Source organism: Alosa alosa, chromosome 15 (assembly GCF_017589495.1).
Source record: "Alosa alosa isolate M-15738 ecotype Scorff River chromosome 15, AALO_Geno_1.1, whole genome shotgun sequence".
NCBI lineage: Eukaryota > Metazoa > Chordata > Actinopteri > Clupeiformes > Clupeidae > Alosa > Alosa alosa.
This window is the reverse complement of record NC_063203.1, coordinates 29,932,061-29,942,130: the sequence shown is the minus strand read 5'-3', so window position 1 is coordinate 29,942,130 and position 10,070 is coordinate 29,932,061.

Here is a 10,070-nt window from a genome sequence, read left to right as displayed (position 1 = left end):
ATTACGCCATAAATAAAATGGTGTGTATCATAAAGGACAGATTTCCATTGCAGACTGAAATTTGCATTAAAAGTAAAATAAGTTGCTGCTCTAATAGGATATTTTGTTTTATGGGGGGAAACTAAGCAGCTTATGAGTTCAGCATGTTGTAACTCATGAAAAGATATAATATTAGTAACAAGCTTTGATATTGTGATTACTTGTTATGGGGAGAAATGTGTGTCTCTGACCACTCATTAGCCTAATATTTGTATTAAATCACCTCCATACTTTGTAAGTAACCCACACATGGCAAAACAGCTGTTAAACTGTTAAAAACAGTTTTTTAAATTACTGTAGAACTAGTAAATACACACATTGACAGAGTACACGGGTGTAAATAGTATTGTTGATTATAGACACCCGGGTGTAAAAAGCCACATTGCCTAGTAACCCCAGGTGTAAATATCATCATCGCTATTTACACCTAAAAGTAACATATGAATACTTTATTGCAGAGAATGGGCATTTTGGTTTTCCAATATCCAACTTTGCATTTAAAACGTGAATACCGTAAATACAAATTTAAATTTATGCCCCAATATTTATTTTTTTTATTTCCTTATCTTTTAAATTTGTGACATGCCGGATGATGCATGAAACATAAATGGGGAGGTCACACGCTGATTCCAAAATAATCAAGAGAACTTATTAAATAATGGTAAAGTTAACAAAGACTAAATGATAACGGGGTGTGGTGCAAGTAAGTATAATGGAAGGAAACCAAACAATTTATGTAAAGTCAGTAGGGGTTTAACAATGAAAGACAAAAAAAGTCAAATGCCGGGAGGAGGAAGCAGCCACGACTGTTGTGGATGCAGGAGTTTTATAGTCCTGCCAATCAGACACACCTGAATACCATCACCTGCTCAACAAGAATAGAGAGAGAGAGAGAGAGAGAGAGAGAGAGAGCGATAGAGAGCACAGGCACACCAAACAGGGCGGGGTCTAAGACCTGCCAGTATCCGTCACAAATTTTATATTTAATACTTTTCACAGTGTTAATTTGCTCTGACGGTTGCGCCACTTTTTGAGGGTTTGAGGTGACAAAACGTGACAGCCATCGACTGCCTGGCTGTACGTACATCTAGGCATTACCGTTTATTTTCTTCCATTTAACAAAGTCATGCTTATTCATAAAACCTTGGCAAAACACAACTGTAAGCCCTCAATGCGGGTCCTGAACTACTTAAAGTAAATAAACGTTGCACATACGAACTTTCTTTATGAGAGTTGTAGCCTTTCTGGATTTTGCTGCAAGCATTAGCAGACATACACTAGGCTTACATACACTGTTACACAATAGCCCCCATAAAGGAAGAAGGTCCCCATAAAGATAGAAGGCTGCTTCATTCTTAAAAAAATATATAATTAAATGAATATTTAATTTAAAAAAACAAGAATATAACACATAAACAGATCATTTAGATGTTATAAGGGTTTATTTGCAGGAAGTTACCCCTGCCTTGCCTACAGACTAAAGGTAAAACATAGGCCTGACAATGTTGCTTTGTTTAAGCTACAAGATAAGGTTTATAAGATTGATTTTTTTCTACCCTCATTATTCAAAGCTTGCTCAGGAGCTAGGCTTACTCCATTGATGTAGTATGTGATGAGATCAAACTCCCAATATACTTGCTTAAAATGAGTTGAATATAACAACCTGTGTAGGTTTTTATGGGCTGTATTGTAATATGCTATCAATGCATGTACTGTAATATATTAAAAGTCAATTCATAACCAGAAGTCATCATTTAAGGGGTTATTTTTCAAAAGGTTTGTATGTCATGGGGCCCAAATTCTCCAGCAGCACCCAATCAATAATTATTATTTTTGTAAAATGTGTCCATCTATTTTTACAGTCCATGAAAATGCACTGTTCTGTTATCCGAAGTCTTCTTCTTCTTCTTCTTGGTCTAATTTAGCTTCAACCGTTTAACGTAGAAACTCTGTTCAAACTTTGTAACATAGGTCTTGAAAAGCACTTCAGGAATGTATTTTTCGTTTTTGTAAACGTTATACTTTTTGAGATATTAACATAAATCAAGCTTATTTTTCCCCATTTGCATTGGTACTATGACATCACAATAGGCTAATGAAACTGATTTGCACCTGTATCAACTGGCAGCTGCTCAACTAGGCCCCCTCACAGAGCCAATTAACGACTCAGAATGCAATCAACTGCGCCTGTGCTCTCTCACTAACTGCAGCAACTTTAATGGAGCCTCTTCTCTGTGTCTCTCTCCATTGAACTGGATAGCTCACTTTTCTCTTCCCCACTTTCTTTCACTTCTTTTTCTTCACTTCATCCATTAAACTATCTGTCTATCAACATCCATTAAACTATCTTTATATGCACATCTATTAATTCACTATTAAATAATTCAGCTATTTAAACTATTGAACTGTTCAGCCATTCCAACTGTCAGTCCTCACTACAATAATTCCCTATTAAATAATTTAACAATTTAAACTATCCAACTATTTAACCGTTCACCCATTGCAACTGTCAGTTGTCATCAACTGTAACTCCCGACAACTGTTTCCTCTTCCCACAACTTTTTCAAAATAAAAATTCTCACTATAATAATTCACTATTAAATAATTTAAACAACTCAAACTATTTAACTGTTCAGCCATTCCAGCTGTCAGTTATCATCAACTATGCCTCTAGCCAACTATATTAAACCACCACCTACCTAGCAACCAACATAGCAACCATTGAAATAAAGCATCTATATCAGTTTCAATAGCAACCAACATGATTACCCTAGCAACCATCATATCATCTCTATATTATCTGTTTTAACACTGTATGTTTTACACCATACAATATGTTTTGCATTTTCATGCACTGGCAATTTCTCAGAAATACATTTTCTAGTTATTCTCCTAACCAAAATTTCTGCGTCTAATTCAACTTCAACTGTTTAACTAGTTGAGTGCCAAAAGCGTAATATTATGTTTTTCCTTCCCATGCGTTGAGTGCCAAAAACGTAATATTACGTTTTTAGCTTTTTTTTATTACGAAACTAGACACTCTAACACACATATGTGATTTTGGGAACTCTGTGATGAATGGAAATGAAATATATGACGATCGAAAACTCATGAAAACACAAGATCTGGACATTTTATCTGGACGTTTGATCTTAACTCAGCTTTTGATGGTTGCCGCTTTGTTTCGAATCAGTCACTGATTAGCCTATCAGTGACATGCACTCCAGGTCAAAATCAGGTAATTTATTTTCGTGGGTTTATCACTAGGCGGCAGGTCTCGTTAAATCTCTTCCCAGAAACTTTGCAGGCAACACTTCTCAGGTGCTGAAGGAAGAAATGAAAAAGTCGAAGAAAAAGATATTGCAGCAGGTGCGTTTTCGCCAGACAACGCTGGATGAGTCCACCTTTCTACTAAGACAAGATGACTCTGACCACGACAGGTCAAAAACATTACAAGGAGTGACTGAACACCGTGCTGAGGAGGGAGTTCCATCTCCACCACGAGCTGGGCCTAGCGGAGTGGGTGGTAGGCCGAGTCGCGCTTGCAAGAGGGCACGCCCTTGCCAGAGTGCCGAATATGTCAGTGATAGTGACTCATAAAAGACGCAATATCTCTTTCTTCTATTCTTTCTATATATTTCTAGAAAACAGGGATTTTGATAAAAAAAACTAGCCACTGTTTAGCTTGGGATTTCTCAGGAACAGAGTCGTGTAGAAATACACGGTTTGCACCCACTGAGAGCTTAAAGTCTCACCTTTCAAACGAGCCATTGTATGTGTTCATAGCTATAACACAGAATATGCTGTGGCTGTACAAAAATCATCAACAATGGTCTAGATTGCTGGCACTCTAGGACAAAGCTTCCGAAAACTTTTCCTCATAGACTTTGCATTGGCACTATGACATTACAATGGGCTAAATAAATAGTTTTTTTACCTGTATCAACTGCCAGCTGCTCAACTAGGCCCGTCAAAGAGCCAGTTAAACTGATTGCACCTGTATCAACTGCTTTCTGCTCAACTAGGCCAACTCTCTCTGTCTCTCCATTCTACAATATAAGGCACATTCCTTTTTTTATCCATTCATCCTCTTCAAACCATTCACTCATCCACCCATTAAACTTAATCTATCAACATCCATTAACCTATCAACATCCATTCAACTTTCTGTCTATCAACATCCATTACACCAGTGTTTTTCAACCACTGTGCCGTGAGAGATCATCAGGTGTGCCGCAGAAAATTACCCAAATGTCACTTACTGGTCCAGAAAAGCAACTGTTCAGCTATTTCCTCTGCCCACAACTGTTTCAAAATAAATGTCCTGACTACAATAATTCACTATTCACTATTCACTAAATAATTTTACTATTTAAACTACTCAACTATTTAACTGTTCAGCCATTTCAACTGTCAGTTGTTATCAACTATGCCTCCCGCTAACTGTTTCCTCTGCCCACAACTGTTTCCAAATAAAAGTTTGTTTTGCATTTTATGTTACTATATGTTTTGCATTTTCATGCACCTATAATTTCCTCGAAATTACATTTTCTAGTTGAAGTGATACCTTGACTGGCAAAGTATGTGAGACAGCAAGGGGACGTGTGAGTGTGTATTGTGTATGGTAGTGGACCTATTTGGAAGAAAGTCCAGGGGCTTTTTTTAGTCCCAGTCCATCCCTGCGCGCGTGTGTGTGTGTGTGTGTGTGTGTGTGTGTGTGTGTAGGTGATATGGCCACCAATAAAAGAAATTCCACGAATTTTGGCATGCATTCAGAGGGTGTCATAATGATCCTACACATCAATTTCGTGCAGTTTTGAACCTATCAGCCAAAGATACAATGCTTTTTTGCCTTTGCATTTTAACCTAGGTGCCGCTATACCTCAAATGAGTGGATATGGGATGTTTGACATGGGCCCCTGGAGAACAACATATGAAACAAAGTTGGTCATCCAAGGCCATACAGTTCAACATACAGTCAAGATATTCTCAGAAGGGAGTTCCGGTGTTGCACCAAATTCTGTGACCTGTCGAATTTTGTGACTCTAGAGGGCGCTGTTTTATTAGAGTCTATGAATGTACTGAGCTGTACTGACACACTGATGAGGCAATTCTGTTATGTGTATAATTCTTCTAATAAACTTTGTACATTTTTGAAACATGGAACATTGACTGGGTGTGGGTGTATTATTCTAGAGTAGAGTCTACCCCTCACCACTCCTGTGAACAGATGGACTTCAGCAGGACAGATCACATATTTTGATAGGCTACTGTCAAATTATGTCACTGTAACTGCAGAAAAAAAATGCTGTGGAGGTCACTAACTGCCTCCTTAAGTTTGTATATCAGTTTGAGGTGCCAAAAAGTAAATTAACGGACAATGACAAGAAGTTTGTCAATAATGTAAATAAAGTGTTTGCTGATGTCAATGACAATGTACAACATCAGTCCATTTCTGCAGAGTTATAGTGGGGTAATAGTAAATATAGTGGGCTACTGTCAAACATAATTTGACAGTAGGCTTATGTGACCTGTCCAGCTGAAGTCCACCTCTTCGCTGGAGTGGTGGGGTAGGCTTTAGCTGTACTCTATAGAGATAGTATAGAGAGGAAGATACACATGCAGGCCTGTGGAGTAATACACCCACACCCAGACAATGTTCCATGTTTCAAAAATGTACAAAGTTTATTAGAAGAATTATACACATAACAGAATTGCCTCATCAGTGTGTCAGTACAGCTCAGTACATTCATAGACTCCAATAAAACAGCGCCCTCTAGAGTCACAAAATTCGACAGGTCACAGAATTTGGTGCAACACCTGTTTGCACGCTGAGAGATAAGACGTGCGTGGGAGCTCGTCTTTTTTGAACTCATGAATAGACCAATACGCAGTAGCACTATGTCTAAAAAGGATAAGAAACCTGAGCAAGAACCTGCTACCAACAATGCTGGAATCGACGAGATAGCTAACACAGACTACCCTAAAGCGCTAGCAAAGAACAGTGAACTTACCCCCACTTTGCTGGAAAAACTGCTGACCACCACCCTCCGAAAGGAGATTTCAGAGCTCAGGTCAGAACTTCTGGCAGAACTTCGCAAATCCCAATCAGCGCTCGGTTCAGCCGTTGAAGACCATGAGAAAAGGATTTCAGCATTGGAATCAGCAGCGCTAACAGGGATGTCCGCTAGCTTGCAAGCGACCGAGAAACAGTGTGCTAGCCTGCTTACTGAAAACCAACTTCTCCACCAGAAAACTGATGACCTCGAAAATCATTCCCGTAGGATGAACCTTAGGATTGTTGGCATTCCTGAGGGTTCGGAACAAGGCCGACCCACCGACTTCATGTCCTCATTCTTTGTTACTTTATTTGGGGAAAAGGCTCTCTCACGACGTCCAGTTATTGATCGAGCCCATCGCACCCTTAACCCTAAACCTGCAACCGGGCAACCCCCACGAGCCATGATCGTACGCTTCCACCACTTTCAGATGAAGGAGGAGATCGCTCGTCTCGCTCGGAACCATCAAGACCAGCTCTCATTTAAGGACTCTCCTATCCGAATTTTCCCAGACCTCTCCGCCGATCTCGCCCGACGCCGAGGGAAATTTAAGGAGATAAAATCCCAGCTGTACAACGCAGGTATCAAGTTCCGTCACAGATATCCTTCCAAATTAATGGTGAATTTCCAAGAAACTGAGCACACATTTGAGGAACCAGAAGACGCAGCCGCATTCTTTAAGAGCAGGATTCAACCCTCACTGCAACAGGATAGGCCTACTCTGAACAACCACAACGGGCTTGACGGCAAGGCTCTCGAGGTTTGATTTGTGGTGTGATATTTGTAGTGTGATGGCTAGCTGATTACAGTTGACTTCCAGCTATTGCCATACCGATCTATGTTGTTTAGTAAACACGTTTAGTAAAAACGACCAACGCAGTGTAGCAGCCTAGGCTACTACATTTTTTTTTTTATCCTTTTGCTCTCGAACTATTCTCATGCCCTCCTTGGTCAGATTTTATGTTTTGTTATCTATAGCCTATACTTCTATGACGGTAATTCTCAAGGAGGTGGAATGTAAAGTTGTAACTCTACTGTTTTTATTTTTTTTATTATTATTATTGTGCTCAGGCGACCATGCTATATTTCACTGTCCAAGAAATTATTACAATGTATAGTGTGCCGGACCATTCTTTGTGTAAACTTCAGATTTTATCTTTGATGCTTCACAATGTTTATGTTAAACTATGTTTACAGTACTCTCAAAGTTAGGTGTTCCTTTGAGAATGTGTATTGAATATGTGGGTGGCAGCACCGACAGGGCACGCACCCTGTCAGCAGAGGGAACCTTTTTGACACCTCTCTTTTCTGTTAATCTTATTTTGAGTTATTACTTGCTTTTATGTTGTCTTGTTGTAATTCATGTATTTACTCTAATCTTAGTCTGTTAATCTTATTTTGAGTTATTACTTGCTTTTATGTTGTCTTGTTGTAATTCATGTATCCTACCCTAATCTTATTCTGTTAATCTTATTTTGAGTTATTACTTGCTTTTATGTTGTCTTGTTGTAATTCATGTATTTACCCTAATCTTATTCTGTTAATCTTATTTTGAGTTATTACTTGCTTTTATGTTGTCTTGTTGTAATTCATGTATCCTACCCTAATCTTATTCTGTTAATCTTATTTTGAGTTATGACTTGCTTTTTTATGTTGTCTTGTTGTAATTCATGTATCCTACCCTAATCTTATTCTGTTAATCTTATTTTGAGTTATGACTTGCTTTTATGTTGTCTTGTTGTAATTCATGTATCCTACCCTAATCTTATTCTGTTAATCTTATTTTGAGTTATGACTTGCTTTTATGTTGTCTTGTTGTAATTCATGTATCCTACCCTAATCTTATTCTGTTAATCTTATTTTGAGTTATGACTTGCTTTTATGTTGTCTTGTTGTAATTCATGTATCCTACCCTAATCTTATTCTGTTAATCTTATTTTTGAGTTATGACTTGCTTTTTATGTTGTCTTGTTGTAATTCATGTATCCTACCCTAATCTTATTCTGTTAATCTTATTTTGAGTTATGACTTGCTTTTATGTTGTCTTGTTGTAATTCATGTATCCTACCCTAATCTTATTCTCTCTGGATTCTCTTCCTATATATGGCACAGGTTTCACCATTTCACCCCTCCTTACCACTTACCTAAATGAGTGTGAGGGGCACCACTGTTGCAAGGGCGGTAAACTTTCTGAGTTGGAATGTAAAGGGACTCAATTCTCCAGTTAAGCAAAATAAAGTATTTAGCCACATTCAACAACTTAAGGCAGATATAATATTTCTCCAAGAAACTCACCTAAAAGCAAAAGATCATCAACGACTACACAGAAATTGGATAGGCCAGCGTTTTCACTCCAAGTTTCAGAGCAAGGCCAGGGGAGTGGCCATTCTTATCCGAAACACAGTCCAATTTTCTCAATCCTCTATGCTCGAAGACCCGTATGGGAGATATGTGATTGTTTCAGGTCTCCTATACTCCACAAAAGTCACTCTTGCTAACATTTACGCTCCGAATTGGGACCACATTTTTTTTTCTAAATTCTTCTCCCTCCTCCCAGACCTCAACACTTTTGAGCTTATTCTAGGCGGTGACTTCAACTGTGTTTTAGATACTAGGCTAGATCGCTCCTCTCCCAAACCTGCACCCACTTCACTCTCAGCCAAGACCATTCAAGCCTTTCTTGAAGATTTTATGTATCAGATGTATGGGCTTTTTTCCTTCCCACTGCACGCCAATATTCATTCTTCTCACATGTCCACCACTCTTATTCCAGAATTAATTATTTTTTCTTAGACCACAAACATTTATCTAAAATTAAGTCATGTTCTTATGAAAGTATTACTATATCTGATCACGTGCCTCTTCTGTTAACCGTCCATCTCCCTGGGAAGCCCTTGGCTTTAAAAACATGGATGAATCCTCTGGTACTGTCAGATAGCGAGTTTACCCAGTACTTACATGGTGACATCTCTTTTTTTTGTTGGAAACTAACTCCACTCCAGATATGTCAGCAGGCTCTGTTTGGGAGGCTCTTAAAGCATATGTTCGGGGAACGCTGATCTCCCATTCTTCCTTTGTCAACAAACAACGGAAATCTCGACTACTGGATCTGTCCACTGAAATTCTAGCGGTGGACAGACAGTACGCAGTTTCACCCAACCCAGATTTATATAAAAAGAGGCTTTCCCTCCAAACAGAGTTCAACCTGCTCTCCACCAATCAGGCTAATCAAATGTTACAGAAAACTCGTCAAACATACTTTGAGTTTGGTGATAAGCCAAGTAGGCTCCTAGCTTTACAATTAAGATAGCAGTATTGTCAAAATTTAATTTCCCAGATCAGACATCATGACTTAGGGATTATCTCCAACTCTTCTGATATAAATACCTGCTTTTACAACTTTTATAAGACTCTTTACCACTCTCAATCAGCTGCAGACGAGTCACTGGTCAGCCGCTTCCTAAATTCCCTCCCTATTCCCTCCATTGGCCTAGACGTCAGGTCCAGACTGGACGAACCTTTCGCTTTAGACGAAGTAGCCCAGGCTATAAAATCCATGCAGAGTGGCAAGTCACCTGGGCCTGATGGGTTTCCTATTGAATTTTACAAAACATTTGTAGATGTCCTGGCGGAGCCCATGCTTGACATGTTTAACGAAGCCCTGAACTCTGGTCTATTGCCCCAGCCCCTGCGACAAGCGTCAATTTCTTTAATACTGAAGAAGGACAAAGACCAGCTTGAATGTGGCAGTTATAGGCCCATTAGCTTGTGCCCAGTGGATGCCAAAGTACTGGCTAAAGTCTTAGCACGGAGACTAGAATCTATTGTTCTAAAGACTAGAATCTACAGTTGATTCACTGCGACCAGACAGGCTTTATTAAAAATAGAGTGTCTTTTTTTTAACATCAGAAGGGTTCTAAACACTATACACACACCCTCTGCTCCAGGCTCTAAGGAGATTCTAGTTCTTCT